The sequence below is a fragment of the Equus przewalskii genome, chromosome 8 (genome assembly GCF_037783145.1).
Source record: "Equus przewalskii isolate Varuska chromosome 8, EquPr2, whole genome shotgun sequence".
NCBI classification, from domain to species: Eukaryota; Metazoa; Chordata; class Mammalia; order Perissodactyla; family Equidae; genus Equus; species Equus przewalskii.
In genome coordinates this window covers 78,914,095-78,938,264 of record NC_091838.1, presented here as the reverse complement: position 1 = coordinate 78,938,264, position 24,170 = coordinate 78,914,095, and positions in this window count along the sequence as shown.

The window sequence follows — 24,170 nt, the reverse complement described above, 5'->3', positions numbered from 1 at the left end:
AATTTCAGCTAAAACATCACTTCCTCAAAGAAGCCCTTCCTAGCCCTTCAAACCTGTTTTATTTTCTCTTCCTGTAGGGTCCCCTATCATGCTGTGTGTATTCCTTTTAAGGAACACAATCATCCCTGGTTAGAAACAGCCGATGTAGCTCAAAACTTTTTCTTGATAAAGAGTGAATTAAACAGAATACATTTTCAGTAATGAAGTGCTAGATTTAGTTTTCATTAAAAAAGGCAACTTTGGAGAAATGAGAGCGGTTTTGGGAATTTGGGTAGAATTTGGGAAGATGTCTAAGACTGTCAAATTTGTTGGAGGCAGACTTGGAAAGATCTGGCATGCTAGGCTATTCAGTGTTGGATTTACCCTATGTCAAGGGGATTTTTAACTAAAGAGGTTTATTTACTTATTCAACAAATGTTACTGAGGCTCTACCACACCCGAGGCACTTTCATCAGTGCATGGGATACATTGATGAATGAAAAAGGAAAAATCCCCCTCCTTGTGGTGATTACATTTTGTCGGAGTGACATTTTCAACTCTGCATTTTAGGAAGGCCACCGTATAGATGTTATCAGGAGGTCTCACCACAATACGGATGATTGTCACTTTGAGTGATCTTTCAGTGATTTCACCTTCTTTTTGGAAACTTTAGAAGAATCTTGTGGTAATCAGCTCTTGCCCCTGACCCTGGAAGTCTCACAACTAATCTAGGAATTCAATTATCTTGTCGCTAAATTAATGACTTACGGTCATGTTTGCCTTTTGTGTCTAAAAACAACCTAACCTTTTGTGAATTCTTGAAAGATCATGCCACCGTGTGATCTGGTCTCCAAACACAAATTGACAAATATAGATGGTCAAGCGTTCTGGGATAAAAGAAACATGGAATTTTAAAGGAGAATTTTCTATTTCCAGAAGCAAATAAAAGGGTAGATAAATTCAGAACAAGGAGAGTTTGAAGTATCCACTGGGCAAAGATCTCTCCCCTTCATGTGAATGTTTGTCACTCCTCACCAGAATTCTCTTTGACTATGTTGATTTTTCAGCCCCTACCCCCTCAGCCTAGAGGTGATAGGTGAAATCACAAGAGGATCTATAGCTACTTAACGAACAGTAGGTATTACAAAGGATAGAAAAGGAGTAAATAGGATGAGGGTCGGAACCCTGAAGAAAACCTACATCTAAAGGAGAAGCTGGAAGAAGTAAAGGAGACAGAGAGACTATTCTCAGTGATATGTGAGAGAGGATGAGGACCTCCAGGCTTTCTGGAGAAGAGAGGGGGCCAATCTTGTTTTCCTTGAGTTTTTGAAATGTGATTAGTGAAGAAATATAATCTTAAACTAATGACTTTCCAAACTTCTTATAATCAATCACTTGAGGAGCTTTTCAAAGGGCATGGTTGCAAGACCAGGACCGCATTTCTTTTTACAACTTTCTAGGATTTTGATGGACAGCAATCAATAATGTTTTATTATTGTATTTTATTTTTGTATAAATAAAATTCTGAATTGCAATTAAACTGCACCATCCACTTCTTGGGCAACTCAGAGTTGGCACAGGACACAAACAATTACACCAAAATCTAGCAAGAAGAAGAATGGATTTCCTCTTTAAGCCATGTCACCACAGATGAAAAATAAAATCTGAAAAGTGCAGAACAAAATGGATCTAGTCATTAAAAAGAAACGTTTTCATAACTGAATAAATAGTGAATCCAACACAGTGATCATAGCATAATGGATGGGGAATTGGGGCATCAGACTGAATTATGTAAGATAAAGTAATGAATAATTATGTGGGTGTTTTTTCCTACAACTTTATTAGCCCAGTGCTTCTCTATTCTCGTCGAATTTCTCAAGAGAACAAATGACAGGATGGATTCCTGTATAGGATTCATTTGTTTGCAAACTTGACAGTGTGATGTTTGTAGTCATGGGGAGTACTCTGCATGAGGTGGCATTAGGCAAGGCAGAAGTAGCTTTTATAGAATCAGGCAGGATTTTCCATCTGTAGCATAAAAGACAGGGTCACTGAGGAAAATGAGGTCAACAATAGACAGTCATTAGGCAATGCTTCACCATCTGCAGTCTTTGATTAATCTGAAATCATAGCCTTCAATCAAGCCACTCTCCTGATCTTTCAATGTGGCATTTTTCACTCTATCCAGGGTATCTCCATGCAGTTTCATATGCAATACGGGAAACCCAACATCCACAACTGAATGCATGGTCTTTTTCCCGAAGATCTACATTTCTTACCTTCCCCATCTTACAGAGAAGGTGTGTAGAGTCAGAAACCTGTATCATCTTATCTACTGCTTCTTCTTCAACCTGCGCTAACCTTGTTCACTCTCTCTCTTAAACAGCTCTTAATCTTTTCTTAATTATTGTCATTCTCACTGCAACTGCCTCTGGATCTCATAAACTGCCATTTGCTGAAATTTGCTTAAATTATAAGATCCTTCTTTCTGAGGTCTTTGTCTTTAACTCCTTTCCACTCAAGATATGCTCTGCCTAAGGGGCAAATCTGTAAATGAAAATCTGATCACATTCTTTTACAGTTTAAAATTATCTGGTTGTTGCTACCAAGATTGAGACTCAAGGCCTTTGATCTCATAGCTCCTTTGCACCGTATTTGCCTTCACCTCTGAACCTGGGCACAAAAAAATGAGTACAGTGGTGAAGAACTCAAGTTCTAGAGCAAAGGGTGTGAATTTCTGTTCTGGATCTGCCATTTAAGCTTTTGCTTAAATGTGGTGTCCCACAGTTTTCTCATCTGTGGTGTGACGATAATGAAAATTTGTAATAGAACAGGCTCGTAAGGTTCTGGCTGGCATTAGTGAACAGTGTAAAGACTTAGAAGAGTGCTTAGTTAATAATAAGTGTTCAAAGACTGTAAGAGTTATTATTACTTTTAACTGTTCTCTTGTGTTCATCTTCATGTTCTTGAACGTGCCTTCCTTTCTCATATTTTTATGGATTTACCTATCTTTTCTCTTTCCAGGAAGCCTATCTTGTCCTCCTTTTCAATCTCAACCTAATGACACTTTGCTGGAAAGCCTTCTCTGATTTATTACATTTACCCAGACCACCCACAGCCATTTGTTTTAGGTATCTCATCTTGGAGTTCTGTTTAAATAGCCCTATATTTAGCTTTATAATAACAGTTATTGTAATAATTTGTTTACTTGTCTATCTCTGTCCAATGTGCATTCCTTAAGAACATCTCATCCTGGTACCCTCACTCTTTAATGCATGGTACACACTCAATGTGTTAGTTAAATAAATAAATGAATAAAACAAAGAAATGTCACTTTGCCATGGTGAAAAGCACAAAAGAGCATTAAAAACTGGAGAAGCTTTACCACGACAAAGGGAATACTTAAATATATGGACAAATGGCAAATGTTTGCTCTCTCTCCTCTAGCTGAGTGGTCAAGAGCTCAGTACAGTTAATGAAGCTTGTATGAGCTTGAGTCTGCTGAGGAGAGAGTCTCTTCCTCCATCTCAAATTGCTCCAGAACTAACGGACCATGAAATGGAGAGATGAAGATAAAGTAAGAGGAGGGATTGGTAAAGCAAATGAGTGTCGAAATGAGGGGCCAAAAAGAAGTGGAGAACTCAGAGAGGTTTCCTAAAATTGAGAATGAAGCCAGAAACTCAAAATGTCAGGAAGACACAAGGTTTTGAGCAGCAAGTCTGTCTGACAAGGAGGATGATACTTCCTATGTGATTAAATACCTGAATGGGGTCTCTGACACCAGCTAACCTTTTCTTGTAGACTGCAGCATAAATTGAAGATCAAGCGCCTACATTTTTATCCGAGGAAAGAGAGGACAGATGAAATTATCTAGTTAAATCTCGTTTTGTGTTTGGCTATATGTCTAAAGCTGGCATCTTCTCACTCTTGACACTGTGGTAGTGTAGGTCCATCTGAATTCTAATAATGAGCATATAACTCCTATAAGTGTAAATAGCTCTCACATCACTTTTCTTGTTGTTTGAGCTGGAATTTGCTGTTTTGGTGGCTTTGTGATGTGTTGACTTGGCAAGACAGAACTGCATTTCTCAGAATCCTGTTTCTTGCATATTTTCTCTTAGGATGGACCACAAGGGGAATTCTTTGGAGATTTAGAGGACGGAAAGAAAGTGACAACTCCTTTTTAAGGCCACATATTTTGACACTGATTTATTGACTTACTGTGTTGGTGTGAAGCAGCAACTGCTCTGACTTCTTCTGTCTTCTGCTTCACCTTCTCTGATTCTTGGGTCTGCATGTTTAGATCTGTGATGAAGGGCACCAGATTCTGCAGGGCACACATGTCACCCAGGTCAGAGGGAAAACAACTCATATGGATTTCTGTCCGTCCTCATAGGTTTCCAGCATCTGCTTATAGATTCCCGCCTGCCCTTGCTTTTCCTCAATTTACATCTCTCCCTCCTGACCGCTTGCTCTGCAGACTTCAAGCTCCAGCATCATATGCAGAGATACAGCCTTATGAAGCTGCCTACTGGCTCCACAATTATAGAAGTCCAAATATTTTTTAAAAGTCTCCCTATTTCTCTCTCTCTCTCTATCTATCTATCTCTGTGTCTATTCTCTCTTTCTTGGGGGGAGTGTGTTTGTGTGTACACACCCATATATACACAGATATGCATATATGCATATATATTATATATATAAATATATATGAAGTGATTCTGCTTCTTTGGTTGAACTCTGACTGATACAGCTTTCTTCTTCTATTTGCTTGTTTAGCTGTATCTTCTGCACAGAACAAAAAGTCTAAAAACTCACAGCTACTGTTTAGTCACATGTTCATAATCACAAGTCCCCTCAGTACTTATTATCTCCCGCAGATTCTCACACCCATTCTATTTCATCGTAATAATGGAAACAACAAAAACAGCAACAACCACACAAATTAGAAATCTTACTTCGCTAAGTTCGCAGGTATTAAAGAGCGAATGCTCACTGTTCTAAAAGTAATAAGCATTTGGGGAATTCAATGACTTATAAGAAAGCTCACTTATTTTGTGTTATTTCTATTAACTAGAAATTCTCCACCTTGTGGTGATAAAAAGTCATGTTCTGATAGCTTGCATCTAAACATGATTTTGCTACTTCCTTCTGGAAAATCGGTTTCCCTCAGAAAATCAAAACAGCCATTGTGTCCCCATAAGTGATGTATTCTCCAGGCCTTTTAGCTTTCCTGAACCCTTATTGAGTGCATTAGAGCAGTCCTAAGACTTACTTCTCAACAAGACAAATTGTATTCTCCTTCTCGGGTACATAGCCTGAAACAATCTAAGGTCGCTTTGGACTCATCACTTGCAGAAGAGAACCTTGGCATCCTGTAGTTTCATAACACATTATTGTGAAGCCTTGAGGCAAATATTCAAAGTGAAGTACTTAGCGCCTCTGACATGACAGTAGTTTATCTGTGGTGTACTTTGAAATTAGGTTAGGAATGCGATATGATCATGTAAACTCCCAGACTGGTCATAAAGAAGCGTGACAGCTAGTTGGAGAAGCACTGGGTTGATTTGTGGCAACCTTATTGGGTTGCTTAGTTGTGATTATAAATAATAAACTCCCCGAACATAATGAAGCAGTAACTGGCAATAGAAAATCAATAATGCATGAAAACATCCCTGTGATTTACTGATATTTAAGCCATCTCTACAGTGTAGGGTTCGAAGCTTGCTTGAAACCCTGAACTTTCAAGGACCAAGAAGCTAGTGCATATAAGATATCATTGTGGAGGATGAAGACTTTAACTAAATTCACGTTCATGGTTTAATAATTACCAAGATGGCTCTATTCCCGTGGGATGGGGAGTTAATAAAGACAGCTCAGCTAAATTATAGTATAGCTTTTTAATTGCACCAACATCCTTCTTCTCCTTTAAACATTGCTTTTGTTTATGGGAAATTACAAGTAAAGCGAGCACCTTGGCCCTTGTCTTTGCTATTGGAAGAGAACAAGATCCCACGTGTCATCTTCTTGAACATGTGGTTTACGGGGAAGAAAAGAATGCCTCACATCCACTCTATAAGGTGACAGCTGATGCAAGATCCTCAAGAGAGAACAAAATTCCATCCAAGAGAGGGGGCACAGGAGACTTTATAAAATGATTAAAGGCATCATGGAATTTGAAGAGAGAGATGGATATCATGGGAAACTGAAAGACTGTAGCAAGCTAAGAAACAGATCAAGATGAGATTGTTCACATGACCAGCACAAAGTTGTTTAAGTCCCTTAGTTCCTCACTCCATGTCTAATCGTTTTTTTTTTTTTTTTTACGAAAACATCTCCTGTCTTCACTTCCTTCCATCTTAGCATTCAGGGCCAATCCCTTTACCTTCCTTTGCACATATTCTAAACCTCTTTGCTTCATTGCTGTTTTTTGACCTGCTGGCACAACACCAACCCTGCATTATGTCCTTTCTCTGTAGCATCCTTGGCTACTTCCACACTCCTGAGCTATGCTGGGGAAAACCACGTCCTGCCCTCTGTGCTACTCTGAACCTCCATCGCAAACACGATGGAATCTTGAGCATGTCCATAAGGCCCTGAAGAGATTCCTTAGCCAGCATTTTCTCACTTTTTCCACAATGGACAGTTCTTACATTCTCATCTCTCTTTAGACCTCTCATCTTTCTGTCCCACCAAGTCTCAGCTGATGACCTCAGCTCCAATTCATGGAGAAAATAAAACTCCAGTTCAATGACCACATATGTTCCTCTGAGAACTGCTTTTGCGCTTGGATCTCTGATTTAACTTCCTGAGACCAAATATAAAATTGCTCAGATGCATGCCCTGCATTTCCTCTCCCAATTTTGGAATGGGTAAGGGCACATCCAGCCTCTCCTTTTATTCTTCACCCCGAATTTTAGATCTCATCACGTTCTACCCTTTCAATGACATCACATTGCCTCTCCTTCCCCCATATATACAGGAATTTCAGTTTTAGTGGTGTCATTTTATTAGCATCAAGTAATAACACACACACACACACAATCAAATACCCAGCTCAATTCCTTGTTCCTTCCTCAAAACCATCCACTTCTTTCTTGCTCTATCATAGCCAGGCTTCTTGGAAAAATTGTCTAAACTCTCTTCTTTTTTGCTGAGGAAGATTAGCCCTGAGCCAACATCTGTTGCCAATCTTCCTTGTCTTTTGCTTGAAGAAGATTAGCTCCGAGCTAACACCTGTGCCTATCTTCCTCCATTTTGTATGTGGGTTGCCACTACACCATGTCTGATGAGTGGTGTAGGTCCACACCAGCGATCCAAACCCATGAACCTGTGCTGCCAAAGCTGAGAGCACCGAATTTAACCACCACGCCATAGGGCCCACCCCTAAACTCTTCTTAATTTCAACTTTCTTACTTTCTGCACATTCCTCAAGACAACTACTAGGAACCTGTCCTGAAAAAATATTTTTTTAATCGAGGGAGAGGAGATCTTGCACATTGTTATTATTATTGGCATTATTAATATCAAACAAAAATGCACATAATTTAAATCTTCTACAACAAGAATTTGGGTAAAGTATTCTACACCAAGGTGTCTTTGCAGCCATACAAATGTTTAACAAAACATAGAATGCTATCAGAAATGATTTTTAGTAAAGAAAAATAAAGTCACATAGATAGTATGATCTCAACGGTATAATGACATATGCTTAGAAAACCTGGGAGAAAATGTACCAGTACACAATACTAACAGGCATCAGTCTCCTGAAAGAGAGACTCTGCTCTGGGCTTTCTTCAAAGTTCATTTCTGTCACATAAGTGTCTGTGGGACAAAGGAGATGTGCGTACCTGGAACCCTCACCCACCTTGTCCTGACAAGGTCTTAGTTACCAGAGACTCTAGAAGTCCCTGCTCAAATGGTTCTAGCCTCCTTCTCAAATCTGTCTTTTCAAACATAAATCACACCATGAAGAGTTGACCTAGAAATATCTATTTTTGAGTCTATAAACAGGACTAAGATTTGCTGGCTGGATTACGTGAAATGGGCATGCTTCTGTGAAGCCCCTGTGGAGGGGGCCAGTGCTGGAGTCAGAGAAAGGGATGGGCTACATTTCCATGTTAAGGTGAGAAACTTCTAGAAGTAGATTTAAGTATTGGAAACTGAACTTCCAGGTCATTATTTAGACATATGTGTCAAGGTAGGAGGAAAAAAATATATTACATTGTCAATTTGTTAGTTTGATTTATTACTCTTAGGTATTTGAAAATTTGGTAAATGGGCTTCCATATGTACTTTCGGCACCAGTACAAGTCTGTGAGCACTCCTGCTAAGATGTCAACAGTAATTTTAGCTCTGTGAGAGTAAGATTAATTCTTTCTCTTTCTTTCTCTGCCTCCATTTCTTCCTCCCTGCCTTCCTTCCCTTTTTCCCATCATTCCTCGATCCCCATTTTCTGAACTTCCAAAATGTGTTTATTACATTTATAGTTAGACAACAGCAAAATAAATTTTAAAATATCATGCAGTGGTCAACAGATAAAAAACAAAATAAATTTAAGATAGGCATGCCAGTGAGAGACTCCATAAATATCTGGATCCAGGAAATGTAGATAAAACAGACTGGAAAATAAAAAAACAATGCTTAGACCACAGGTGGTATTGAGAAAAACCAGCTCTGCAATACATGGTGATTTTCCACTTTAAACCAAAAATACAAATCCCACAGCAACAAAGGACATGGGAAAAATGAATTAAATCAATATATACAAAAATATTGCTGTGAAGCCTGATTAGAAAGCTTTTTCAAGGTTCCTTCTCAAATAAATTTGATTGACGGGGAAGCGTTCACAATAGTAATGAGCATAAGAAAATAATGAGACCCCCAATTTTCAAGGTCAGGGATCTATTAATGCTAGGAGAATGCTAGGGGAATAGAAAATATAATAGCTTCAATTTACTTATCCCAACACAGCATTTTATTGAGTCTCATCTTTTCTCTTTCAGGCAAATGAATTTCTCCAATAAAAGCATTCTAAGAAAGTTACACGGGCATGAAGTTAGACATGAATGGGTTTTCCATTTTCTTAAAATTGCTGTCTTGATCCTGATTAAGGCAGAGGAGATGCAGTTTGAAGCAAATGAGACGACTTTTAGAGGATGGCCCACGAGATAGCACAAGGGCAGGTCAATGAAGGAATGGACTAGATCACCATCCATTGACCAAGAATTCAGCAAGTTCTTCTGGAAGAAGGCCAACCAAGAATGTTCCACTTAAGCATTCCGGGTTGTTTTTTTGGTCATAGAATACAGAGATGGCTTAGTGATTTTTTATTTGAGGGGGGGGGATGTTTTGTATATTTAGGTGCTGGTAAACTTTCATTACATTTTCCTCTTTAGTCCAAGTTCTTTCTTATCCAATACATCTTTCTAAGACACTTACATGATTCTATCCCTCTCCTCATTGATATTTTTGCTCAGCTTCCCAATTCTGGTAAGACAATTCTAAACTTCCTAACCTAGTTTGTAAATCTCTTCATCACCACAGCAAGGCTGGATGAGCAGTGTGTACGTCCGTGCCCAGGAAGAAGACAAACCCTGGGCTGCTGAAGCAATGCCTGTGAACTCAACCACTTGGCCATGGGGTCAGCCCCCAGAGGTAACATTTTGATTGCAGCTTCATAAGAGACTCTGAACCAGACAACCTAGCTAAGCCACTCCCAAATTTTATACTCATAGAAACCGTGGGATAATTGTTTCTGATTTTAAGCTGCTAAATTTTGAGAGAATTTATTACACAGCAGTAGATAATTAGCACACTGCCACTTTCCTCAGTCACTGTCCGTGGGCTGCCTGGGATGAGCTGGCTCAAACACTGCAGTGGATCCTGAAGTTCTTAAGCCGGAGACTGTCTGCTTACTGTCCCCTGAAGGTAATTGTCACAATCCTTTGTGAAGGAAAGTACACCTCCATGACTGCCACAGGGAACATGTAGTAGGAATAAGAAATGTTCAAAACTTCTATGAGAAAAACTAGAAAATAGTCTTGTAGAACACAAAAGAGTCTTAAAAACATGAATTGACATACTATGTTGTGCTTTTGTTTTTGTATTGTACTAATTGATTGTTTTTTAACAGATTTACAGTAAGGATTGAGTGGGTGTTTATTTAACCTGTCCTCTGAAGAGGGACGTTTGGATAGACATCAGTGTTTTGCGATTATAAGCGATGATGCAATGAATACACCTGTACACATGTATGCACAAGCAGGTGTATATGTCGGATAAGGCCACAGTAAAGAAGTTGTAGGTTAAAATATAAAATTTTGGTACATATTGCAAATCTTCCCTCTGTGGGGTTAAGCCCTTTTCCATTCTCACCAGCTATATAAGAGTGTGATTTTTCTTTACATTGTTGCCACCAAAGAGTATTTTCAAAGTGTTAGATGTTTGCAGATACGATAATTGATGAAGCATTTCTCAGTATATTTTTTATTTGCTTTTCTCTTATTTAGGCAAAGATGAATGAGGTTACATGTGTTTACTGGCAATTTGTAATGTTTGCGTGTGTTTATAGGTATTTTGCTTGTTCATTGTGTTGATATTTGTTATTGTGGTTTTCTAGCTCTTAGAAATCAAGAAAGATGATAACCTCGGGTGAAGCTCAGCTCAAACTGAGTTGAAATGTTTGCCAGTTTTTGTGTGTGTGTGTGTTTGACATTGCTTATGGCACTTTTTCCTCACTTGACTTTTAACATTTTTTATATCAATGGACTAAAGTTTACCAATTTTTAGTAACTTTTGTATTTTGAATTGGTGTAAGAAAGGTCTTTCTTACCTCAGTTTTATAAGGGAATTCACTATGTCTTATCCCAGTACGGGTATGAGTTCCTCTTTTACAAGCAAATTTTGATCCACTTGAAGTATTCTTGATGAGTCACTTGAGATTTTGTCAATAGGACTGCTCAGTTGTCCAAACCAAATTCTATCCCTTCCACTTCAATTTGAAGAATCAAATTTATGATATACTGAAACTCCATATTTCTTTTAATATAATTCTTGATTTTTTATTTTCTTTCTTCTATTTCCAGTTTTACTTATTTGAAACTTTATGGTATAATATATATTATTACCTGATCATACTGATTTCCTTTTGTAGTTCTCAATTAGACTCTTCCTATTATTTCCTGTATTTGCATTAATCCCACAAATACCTCTCTCTTTCACTCTCCATATATAAATATATATATATAAACCCACAAACACATGCATACGTATGTTTGTGTATGTGTATTTCAAATTCCTATTTTATATGACTATTTTATATTTATATGAATTTTAGAGGGAGGATGTCTGGCATTTTTATCATGATCATGGTACATTTATAAGTCAAATTATGGAGTATGTCAGTTCAGTCGTCTCAGAAGCAGACACCAAGATAAAGGAAGATGTGTGAAAGATGTTCGTGGGGATCTGGCTGTGAAAGACAGATGGTGGAAGGCAAGCAAAGGCAAAGAGAGTCTTCAGTCCTTGAAATAAATGGAAAAAGGATTTTGTAGCAGAACTTCAGATGGCAGTGCAACTAAGAAAGTCTCAGCTTGCCTGACAAACTCTTGGGGCAAAGACAGACTTAGAAGGAGAAGACAGCCACCACGTTGTGAAGACACTCAAGCAGCCCCAAGGAAAGCTCAAGGTGCCAAGATCTGAAGGCTCTTCTAACAGCCATGTGTGTGAGCCATCTTTTCAGCAGAATCTCCAGCCTCAGTTAATCATCAGGCAATAGCAGCCAGAGCTAACATTTTTTTTTTTCAAATGAATGATGAGCTTTTTTTTTTAATGCTTTTTTGGTGTGGAAGATTGGCCCTGAGCTAACATCTGTTGTCAGTCTTCCTTTTCTTTCTTTCTCCCCAAAGCCCCAGTACCTAGTTGCATATCCTAGTTGTAAATCATTCTAGTTCTTGTATGTGGGATACCACCACATGGCTTGATGAGCATTGTGTAGGTCCATGCCCAGGATCCAAACCAAAAAACCCTGGGCTGCCAAAGCAGAGCATGTGAACTGTGGGGTTGGCTAACATTTCAGTTGCAACTTCATATGAGACTCTGAGCCAGACAACCTAGCTAAGCCACTCCCAAATTTTATACTCATAGAAACCGTGGGATAATTGTTTCTGATTTTAAGCTGCTAGATTTTGAGATAATTTATTACATAGCAGTAGATAATTAGCACACTGCCACTTTCCTCAGTGGGCTGCCTAAGATGAGCTGGCTCAAATACTGTAATAGGTCCTGAAGTTCTTAAGCTGGAGATTGTCTGCTTTCTGTCCCCTGAAGGTGATTGTCACTATCTTTTGTGAAGGAAAGTACACCTCCACGACTGCAACAGGGAACATGGGCATTTTTTAGACACTGATCCTTACTACTTAAGAATATAGTATGTCAATCTGTGTTTTTAAGACTCTTTTGTGCTCTACAATACTATTTTCTAGTTTTTATCAAAGAGGTTTTGAACATTTTTTATTCCTACTATATTGTTTTTTTCAAATAATTTTGTTGATATTGTAAATGAGTCTTTTTTCTGTTCTATATTCTTATAGGCATAGTTTATATATATGAAGGCTATGGATTCCTGTGTATTTTTATATTCTACTATCTTACTGAATCATCTTATTGTTTTAAACAGTTTCCCAGTTTCTTCTCAAGTTACTTTTTAGTAATATAATTATGCCATCTACAAATCGTGAGTTTTATTGACTCTTTTCATATATGTTTCATTTATTTTTCTTTTTAAATTTCACTGATTAATTTCTCTAGTGGAAAGATAAATAGTAGGGGCCAACCTCATGGCCAGGTGGGTAAGTTTGCGCATTCCTCTTCAGTGGCCAGGGTTTCATCGGTTTGGATCCTGGGCACGAGCCTAACACTGCTCATTGGGCCATGCTGTGGCAGCATCCCACATGGCAGAACTAGAAGGACCTGCAACTAGAATATACAACTATGTACTGGGGGGCTTTAGGGAGAAGAAGAAAAAAAAAAAGTTGGCAATAGATGTTAGCTCAGCGTTGGTCTTCAAAGAAAATTAAAAATTGAAAAAAGTAATTAATTAAAAAAATAAATAGTAGTGGTGCAGTGGGCTTCTTGTCTTGATCATCTATTTAAAGGAAGGACTTCTGGTGTTTCCATATTAACTATTATGTTTGGGTTTGGTCTCAGAAAGGAGTTCTTGGAAAAAGTTTCCAATAGATGCACCCTGTATGATCAAAAAATTTTCACTTTCTCTTTGCCCCAAGATTTGGGGAGATTTTCCAAGGGGGTATGTGGAACTATCATAATCTTCTGCAGAATGCCTGAGGAATGCAGGAAACAAGGAGCAATTATGCTTCTCTACTAGACTCAGGTGTGCATTTTTGCTTGTTTCTAACTTGGTTAAATCCACCTATTTTTCCAGTCTTCTGACAATAAAATAGGGAGTTTATTAACATCCATCTGGTATGGCTTTTACATTTGTTTTCTGTTTTCTTTGTGGCTGATCTGTCCAAAGACAATTTTGGTTTCATTGTTTGATCATGATTAAAACCAATGGACAATTAAGAAATTGAGAATGCCTCATGAGAATGCCACCAGGAAGTTATGGAGAAAGTTTTGATTGTCTGAGAAATAATTTACTTTATAGAGCCTAAGATGGACTCCTGGACTTTCTCTCCAAGGCATCAAAAGTTAATAGGGCAGAGACCAAACGTGGTTCTGCTTAGCACTCATGAAAAGACTTGTGCATTCCGAAGGAGTTTTTTTCCCTAAGAATTGTAAGTTGATGGCTGCAAGAAAGAATACTTGGGTTTAATCTCTTCTCTGTCCTCTCTTAGTTGAGTTGTCTAAAACAAAATGTTATCACTCCCACTGAAATTGAATTTATTCCTCTGTGAAAAGAGGACAACCCACCTTTTTTATCTCACACTCTTACCAGGAAGATAAAAAGTGGTCAGTGGGAGAGTGCTTTGAAAATTCAGAGTTCTTATAAATGCAAGTCTTCAAATATATAGTGAGGCTAACAGGACAAGAATCATGTTATTGCTTATTTATGTTTCTCTATAATGCCTATCCCATGCCACCTCATTTTATCCTTTTCTAATTCACACTCAGATTGTTCTTCTACAAGTACAAACATGATCCCATCATTCCCATATTTGAAAATTTTTAGTGGACCCTCAGTGCCTGCATAATAAAATGTAAGCTCACTTACAAAGCCAACGTCAGTGTCATATTCCAAGTCCTGGTTCCCTCTGTATACACTTCACTACTCCTCCTTGATAGTGCAACTCTCTTTTTCTCCTCCGTGCTTTTGCAAATCCTGTCCCCTCTCTTTGGATCCCCTTATCCATTCTGGAGGCACTACGAGTGCTTCCCAATAGAGGGTACCCCTTCCTTCCCTGAACTCATTATCAAACTATAATTCTTAGCCTTTTGTTTCTATATATGCCACACGAGGAATTTGGGGCCAATTTGATGTGGACAGAAGTGAGGGATGACATTGCCAGGACCAGCCTCTAAAACTACTTGTCAACAGGCAAGGTCCAGGGGAGGAGGCAGAGGACTCCAACAGGTGATCAGTGGCTGGGGGTGCCTAGTTCCTACATTACTGCGTGAAGCTGAACCACAGCCCCACCCTCTCCAACTGAGCTGTGAGTGAAGTGGAGCATGGAATGTAAAGTGGGAAAGGAATAAGTCTTCATTGTGCTAAGCCTCTGAGATTTGAAAATATTTGTTAAAGGACCTAGATGGACTCCTGGAATTAATGTGTCCACCCTCTCCCTTTCATGAGGTATCTTTACGGCATAGTTTATGTACCCTCTCCCCCGGGGAAGCTTTCCATGATCCTTCCAGAGTTACAGTCAGCTTTCACCAGCATCCTTTATAGTCACCATAGCAGTTGCTCACTATCTTATAATAATCTTTTAAAAATATGGGGCCGGTCCTGTGGCTGAGTGGTTAAGTTTGCAGCCTCCACTTCAGTGGCCCGGGGTTTTGCCTGTTCGGTTGCCGAGCCTGGACATGGCACCCCTCATCTGGCCACACTGAGGTAGCGTCCCACATAGCACAACCAGAGGCACGCACAACTAGAATCTGCAACTATGTACTGGGGGGCTTTGGGGAGAAGGAAAAAAAAAAAAAGAAGAAGATTGGAAACAGTTGTTAGCTCAGGCGCCAATCTTTGAAAATATGTCTTTATAAAGTTCTAGAACTGCCCTGAGGCCAGCAATTGTATCTTTGTATCTTTATGCCCTCAGCAACATTGCACAGAAGCCAAATGACTTCCAATTAATGTTGAAGAGATAAGTGGTGAGTGAAACGAATCTAAGGCACTTAGTCAAGTTTATAGATATAAAGGTGGTATTAATATACCCATCAAAAGTTGGGAACAATAGTATATTCTTAAATCTATTCCTTAAGTCATAGGGTATGTTGTTAATCATTTCTTGAGGAGCCAGTCTTGTAGCCTTAATGTGGATAATTTCCATTTTAAATCCTACTTCAACTATACTACTTTGCCAGTGTTTCAGTCGGAGATAAAATTCCCTTGCCATGTAATAGGTTTATAACTCAATTGTATCTAATAAATTGAAGAAAACCACAGAATTCAATTACTTCTGATCACTTTCATAAAAGATAAACTACTCTAAGAATAGCCATTTGGAAACCTCAATGTTCTTCTGCATTGGTCTTTTGTTTATGCAAGTAAATTATAATTTCACAGTTGTTGCTGTTTTATGGCAGTGATGGGGTTTGTTAAATGTTCTCAGTTTTTAGAAACACGCAAAGGAAGAGTGTGTTTTGATAAATGCCCCATTCTTGTAGAAAGACACACAGCCAGATGGACGCAGAGCATTATGCATCATTTATAGTTGTGTGATTATACCTAACTACAAAAAGCAGGATCAATGATTCTCTTAAGCTTTTTATGTCTACCTTTAAAAATGCAGAATTATGTTAAAAGAAGGAGGAGGACAAATGAGTGAAGCTTGCTACCACTAGATGTCAAGATCTAAGGAAATAAAATAAACGGTTAAAATTTATTTCCCTCTGAATTTCTTACCCTGAATACCAAACAGCCACATTCTTACTGAAACCAGGGGAAAGAAAAGAGAGAGGGAAACTGAGCAATCTAGCAACATTTGGTCTCCAATAGAGTTCATATTACCCATGATTCTTTGCACAAGTGCATTACAGTAATTATTTCTCAAGGGGGAAAAAGATAGATTAATTTAAACCTATACCAAAAAGAGATGTGGACCAAATTTGCTTTGTTTCTCTGCAAAAGCAGAATAAAAGTTTCCTCTTTTATTTCATAGACCCATGTGAGTGCCATAAACTAATGCATGACTTCTCAGCAGGACAAAATTATCTTGTAGGGAAGAATGGGGTTACAATTTACCATCCTCAAAGTTGTCTTTAAATGTTTTTGAGGCTTATTGTCAAACAAAAACCAATATTAATTCATTAACATTCAAGAAACATGGAAAGTTGGTCATTCCAATCCACTCTCACTTAATAAGTGTTTATGACATGTTGAGGTTTTCATACAACTTATATACATAATATAAGGCTATTACTGTGTTTCATTATTATAACTACCTTATTAAGTAAATATTATCTATATTCTACAAAAAAGATACTGTGGCATATTTAGAAAAATTGTCCAATGTTAGATGACTAGTTACCATCCTAGCTAGGTTTAAAAATGATTTTTTTCCAACATTGTGGTTTTTCTTTCTTGCTGCTGCATAGTATGTTTTTTCTTTCAAGGGGCTAAACAATAAACCATTTTATTGAAAACTTATGTTGTTTTAAACTCAGAATATCTGAATCACATTGCCTGCTTTCCTTGGCAAATTCCTGAGTTATTCAGTTTCTCACTCAAGGCCTGGAAGGCACTGCAAACTGTAATTCTGATTTTATAGGTAGTTACTACAAGAAATTCCGAGGAATTTTTCATTTGGAGTAAGTCGATAACAACCTTTTATTAGTCTTAGATTAGCTTAAGTATGTGAGAGATCTTGCAAATGCATGTTCACATTGGCCAATAGGGTATCTAATTTAGTGGCATCACTAAGGAGAAGTTAGACAAATGCCGTGGATCTAGGATTCTCTAGGCAATGGCTCTGCTGTATTAGCTGAATCCCCTCAGAGATGTGTGCATTGAGGCCAGAGCAGGGCAAGCGGTCAGTTGGTTGAATGAGAGGGAGAGTGAGGGAGATTTGGGGAAAAGAGGAAAAGAGAAGATGGGCTAATCCCCAAATCCCAAGTGACTTCAGGGTCCTGGGGGACATGCCAGGTGAATCATGCCATTTATCGTACAAGACTTTGCATGAAGCAGATTCTGCTTTGCCTGGGCTGGATCACATTGAAGACAGAATCTCTTTTTGCACCTACAGTGTAGGCAACTTTAAGCAGCTCCAACCCTGCTCCATCCTTGACTCCATCTTGGTGCAGGGAATGTTCTGAGAAGTGAAGTACAGATTAGGTGCATCTTATTGCTTCAGCCTTGTAGAGTTTCTAAAGGCAGTGATTCCAAACAAAAATATCAAAGAGCACAGCCAAAAAAAAAAAAACAATTCAAGAAGACCCATTTCCCCAAACTGGATGCTAGAATCTTTAAACTCTATTCTTCAACCTGAAAGCTGCATGGCCAGGCTTGTCCTGTAATCATTAAAATTCTCTCACCCTTGGGAGACCAAGTGAAAGATCTGGTAGACATTCCCCCATTCTATGTAAAGACCACAGTGTGCCACAAGCATGTACACGTATTTTTACATGTTTTGCACGCAGAGGTATGTTGGAGCAGACATTGAGTGTTTATATGCATGGATACAAATGACTCCATATGTTACATGTCTAGATAAGTTTGTTTGTGAATTTCTATTAGAGAAAACCAGAGGTGACAAAATCTTTTTCTTTCCCCTTGTATTATTTGGCTCCTGGGGAAGCTCCTGCAGTGGTGACAGAACAGTAACCAAAACATCTCTCAAAGCTGAACATCTGTGACCAAAATTTACATAGACCAGAAGAACCCTTTTCTCCTAGGATAGCGTTTTTATAGTCTTCACATTTCATTTCCTTCTAGAAACAATAGGGAAACCATCTAAGTTGAATAACAACAGAGTAAAGGTAATGTTATCAAGAAATATTAGACCCATCTGCTCACAAATGGCATCACTCATATTCTTGGTAAATTTTCTTCCGTGACTCACCTTATGGTTTCAGATTGTAGATCCCTTTGCTCATATTAAATGAAAGATCCAAACATTAAAAGTATGAATACAAGGAATTAGACTTCAGTTAACAAAAGGTGAAAAGTAGAATAAGATAATTAGAGTGAGTAGGTTAAGACTCATTTAATAGAGGAAGAAATTTCCACTACCAAGACCTTCTTGTAAATTCCTATCATCTCTAATCCACATTGATTCAATGACCATCAAACTGGTCCCTTTCTTCCACTAGCTGGATCCCCTCCAGGTCATTCTCCATTGTATTGTGAAAGTGACCTTATTCAATGCAAATCTGCTTATTGTACTCCCCTTCAAAGTCACTCAATCACCTTTAAGAAGAAAATTCAGCTCCTTATCTTAACACAAAAGCACTTGGATCCAATTCAGAGCACTTCTTTTTAGAAAGAACTTTGACAAACAAAAGTGCATCTAAAGAACAGTGATAAGTTTGGTAGAGGATCTGGAACTCCTGACAGGATAAACATCATAAAGAACTGAGGACCTGTAAATTGGCAAAAAGAAAGTCACAGTAACAAAGTTATCATCACAGTATGAAAGGAGTGCACTAGAACCAGCTTAGCAGAAGATACAGGACCCAGCCGCTCGAGTCGGGGAGAAAAGGGTCCAAGTACACACTAGCTGTGAATTCTCAGGAAAATTTTGTAACCTCTTTGCATCTCTGTCTATACATCTCTAAAATGTGGTGATATTTATCATCTATGTATTATCTGTTGATCTATGGATCCATCTATCTGTCTTCTTACTAGACTTTAATTTGTTTGCCATCAGAGACTGTCTTGTCTGTTAGTTTATGCCCAGAGCACAGAACAGTGCCTCAGACAGAGTAGGTGTTTAATAGATATTTGAGGATGAACTCATAGGTTTTCCTTGTTGTTTATGCCATCAAAGACCCCGACTTGTATGATTTTTGAAACTACGGTATGTCATTATGTTGTAAGTGCTTAAGCAATGATCTCCTTACTTTCCTGCCCAAGAAAGACGTGTAATGGGTGATGAGGATTTTTAGGCTGGTTAATTTTAAAACTTCAGATGAGAAGCATACTCCCAGGAGTGGAATTTGCTTGTCCCTTTCTTGGGAAACATTTACATTTCTAAGGGAAACCTCTATCTGTAAAGATGCCTCCCTCTCTGGGCCAGGAAGACAGGGGATGGTCTTATCTCTAGAAACTCTTAATCAATGTCAGAGGCAAGGACTTAAGTTGTTTACTGTCTGGCAACCTCATGTAACTGACCCCCCCCCCCCAAATCCTCCTTTGTCTTTAGCTGAGGATAATATTCAAGTGGTGACTTCTGCCATTTACTCAATCTGGTTTGATTCTTATCTAAAAGTTGTGGGACCGCCAAATGGCGGGACCCTACCCGCACTGATACCATTTTAACATTTTTACATATACTTTCCTTTGTCTTGTAAAGAGATAACTCACATACCTATGCCTTAAATTTAACTCTAACCCTCAACTTGGGGAGCAGAAGCTCTGACTGCCCATGGGTCCTGTCCCCATGCTATTCTATACTATTCTCTAAATAAAAGAGCACTACTGCCAGATCTTAAGAGTCTAAGAAATCTTTCTTTGACTCCTCGGCTCACTGACCCCGGATCAATGGGGTTGTTAAGAATCTGCCATATCCTGTATTTTCTGTTTGTATCCTGGTTGGAAAGCAGCCCTTCCTTCTAAAATGTCTCTAAAAGCCACACCTCATAATCCCAGTGTGAGAGTATTCTATTTAAAGTAATTGTTACCTTTGCCTCTACCTATAATGAATCATATTTGTCTTTCCCTCCCTCTCATTGATACTGAAAACATAGTCTTGTTTCTATCTATGGATAACCCTTTATTTGTTCTGTGGTTTTCATCTTCTCTTAACTCAAGAGTTTTGCTTCTGGAATTATCTCTACTCTCCTGAATAATTTATTTTTCTCTTTTCTATTGGATCAGCATGCAAATGTGCAAACATTATATTCCATCTATCAGCACCATGTCAGTTGTCTTTCTTTGTCTCCTCCTACCTCCTTTATGCAAATACTATCACAGAAGTTATCCACTGTCCTGTTTCTACTTTCCCACTGCACACTCTTTCCTGACCACTTATTAGGAAAACCAATGACATCTGATTGGCAAAATCTAGTATAAATTTGAAGTTCTCATTTTAATTGAATTCTAGAAAGGCTTCTAAACAAATAATCACTCACCCCCCCCCCCCCACCCCGGCCCAATGAGAACCTGTCTTAATTAGTTTGGCATGTTCTCAGTACTGTCTCTTATCTCTCTGGTAATTTCTACTTAATCATATTAGTTAATTCTCTTCCTTGGCCTAAGCTCTAAATGTATTTTCAATTTAGGATTTTAAACCAGGCCACAAAGAAAGAAAAAAAGGTAGAGGAGAGGAATGCAGGATTCAAGACAATGCAAGTCAACATAGTACAGAAACCACACAAATTAATTCCCAGGATGATATTGAAACTTTTTTTTTAAGACATAACTGCAAAACAGATCCCCAAACCAGCCAGACTTGACAGGTTGGAAGGTCCTGGAAATTATGTGCAGTTATGCATCACTTAATGATGGGGATACATTATAAAAAATGTGTCATTAGGCAATTGTGTTGTTGTGCAAACATCATAGAGTGCACTTAACTCAAATCTGGATGTTATAGACTACTACATACCTAGGCTTTATGGTACTAACCTTATGGGACCACCATTGTATACGGAGTTTGTTGTTGATCAAAATGCTGTTATGCAGCATGTAACAACGTTTGTGGCAAAATGCAACTTTAAATTATTTGACAGTTTAGATTGGATGGAAAACAGATTGGAGACATATTTTGTAAAAATTCAGAGGATGTAGAAAGAGTTAGACATCAAGTAAATCTAGGATTAAAAAAAATCAACTATTATCCTCAAAGCTAATGCAAAATTTGCACAAGAAGAGGACTTTAACAATAGTATACCACTTGACTCAGTAGAGGATATTTTCATAGTCAGAATACTGAAATCAACAAACCATGTATTTAAGGCTGTGGAATATATTTATGATGGGGTATTGGGGGTATGCAAGAGGCAGTATAAATGAGCTAAGATTCTGAAGTGACAGATAATAGATAAACTGAGGCAGAAAAAAAAGGCCAGTGTAAGCAAAATGAACCTAAAAGTAAAGGAGAAGGTTGCCTCTGGGTAGAGGATAGGGGTGAGAGTGGAGAAGAGGCGCTGTTTCTTGAGCCTGTTGTGTTATAAGCCTTTAGCATTAATGATACATTTATTGTTACATGTAATAGTTTGACAGTAAATAAAGTTAAATGTTAAACTGAATAAATTCAGATATATCTCATCCCAAATCAATCCAATAATATTCCTTCCTTCTGGGTGCCACATTGTTTCCTCTTTGCCTTCAAGTCTTCAGGGTACCTCCCAGGCAGAATATACAATCAGCCCCTCAGCTGCCCAATGGGGCACTAGCAGAAGAAAGAGATGCCTGACCTAGGTGTATTACCCCATCACATTTGTCACCAGAGTCGTCCCCTCAGATCCTGGAAAACCTATGGAGCAGGAATTTCTTGAGATTCCCCCACTTTGTTCTTGATACATACGCATTCTTTCCAGAGAAGGCTGGGCAAGGGGAACATTCACACCACAAGCTTGTGAAGAAGATCCTGACATACTCTGCTTCAAAGAAACCTGGAAGTGGGGACTGCTCTAAAAATAGGCTTCTGGAGGCCACACATCCCATTCTTCCCCCTATCTTGAAAAATTCACGTTGAGTATAGGAATAGTAATTGACTGCATTTTCAAACTCTGGATCCTATCACACTAATAATTCATTAAATGAGTCAGTAAGTGAATTAGTGAATAAAGTAACCAACAAATGCCTGAATGAATGAATTTTTCCCCAACATGGGAGTGAAACAAGATTTTGTCATCTAGTTCGGATCAGCTCCAAAAATGATGACACAGCAGATACTTCCCCAATCACATCTTGATGTCAAGGGTCTGACTAGGCAGAAAAATAAATAGTCCTTCCAGAGTCTAAATTATTCCTGGACAGGACAGAGGTTTTTGGTTAATTTAGTTTCTAAGTGAAGCTGCCATCCAAAATTTCATCAGTATGAAGAAAATCTAATAGGTCAAACATTGCAATCGCACATTCATAGGTGCAACAAGGTAATCCATACTGGCCATCCTCCTGTGCATTTTTGTGATGTCTATCTCTGCAGTCCTTGATGAAAAATTATAGATCCCTCCCTCGGAGAGAGGGAGCTTGTGAACCATTGTATGGTCAAGTTGAAGTGTCCCAGTTTGAAGGTAAATTCAGAAATAAGAGAGTTTTGTTTTATTTAACTAAGCTGAAAACATCGTCTTTCATACAATTGGTAGGTAACCAAGGGATAGTAAAGTGAGTGCTAGACATGGCATCATAAGACATAACTTCTAATATGATCTCTTTGTTACATTACCTCTTTCAGTTTTTGTTTCCAAATCTATAAAAAGACTACAGTAATCCTTGGCTCAATAACTAGTTGTGAAGGTTAGTGAGGTGTACAAGCACTGGGTTATCAATTCAACAAATTCTTTTAAGTACCAGGCACTGAATCACACACTGCAGTTATCTTGATGCTCATTAGAGAGGATAAGGAGGAGAAATACCTATTGAAATCCCTGGAGTACAGCATGGAATATTTCACCAGCGTTAGTTTAGTGAGGCGTATTGGGGGTGAACAAGAAATGGATCTCTCCAGGTACAGAGATTGCTTTTTCTAGGAGTATCATGTTAGAAGAAAATTATCACTATATTTTCTACATTTTGTGATTCAGAATCCCCATAGATTGAAGGAAACAGTTCTGACTCATGGGGAGTAGAGTCGGAGGAGGAGGGAGAGGCAAAGAGAGAAATGGATTTGAGCTGGGATGAGGAGACCAGGATTCCAAATTTAATCCATCTTTATTTATAAATCAATCTGGAAAGGAAGACAGAGCATGTTTAAAGAAGGAAGGAAATACACAAGATGTTGTGAATAACAATTTTCGGTCCTGGATTTGCTTTGACTAAATATGGCAGACAGCCTACTGTCCACCCAGGACTGATTGAAAACACCCACTCACGTTTGACCTACAGTCTCCCAATCCCCTGAATCCCAGGTCTTTGTACAGAAATGCTCCAGAGCTTTCTTCCATTCTTTAAAGTCTCTCCATCCTGGGCTCTGTCTTTGCATCTTGCTTGCTACCTTGACACAGGAATGGCTGTCAGGTGGCTTCTCTAATAAAATATTTGCATTTCAAATTGGCCTTCAAAGCCTTATCCAAAGAAATGACTATTGGAAGGAATCTTGACCACTGATGGTGGAAAGCTGAGGGAGACGTGGTTGGTCTGTTTGATCATTCCTCAAAGATGACATCGTACAATTTGCTCAGGAGTCTATTTAGCCAATGCATAATTATAGTTAATTTTTGTGAACCTTAAAGTTTGCTAAATATTTTCTGTGTATAATCTCATGTATTCTTCCCAAAGGCACTACAAGGAAGGTCATTGCAGCGTACAGTTGATAGTCAGTATTGCTCAAGTTCAGGTCCTGCAGCTGGAAGACCTGGGTTCAAATTTCATCTCTGCTGCTTGTCAGCTCTGGAAACTCTCTCATCTGAGTGTCGGGACCATATAAATAAAATGTATGTAAAATTGGGTTACCCATACGAACCTCAAGCTGTGCTAGAGAAATTAAATGTCATAATGCAGGAAAGCACTTACCATAGTGCCTGGGACACGTTAAGTGTTCAATAAAGCAAAGTATTTGTATTTCTTGTTACTCAAGTTTCCACAGCAACAATAAGGGGTCCCTGCTCTGGGCCCATGTTTTAGAGGCCCTCATGTATTACAAACTCTAAAAGTAGTAAATATATCACAAGAGCTCACAAGCACT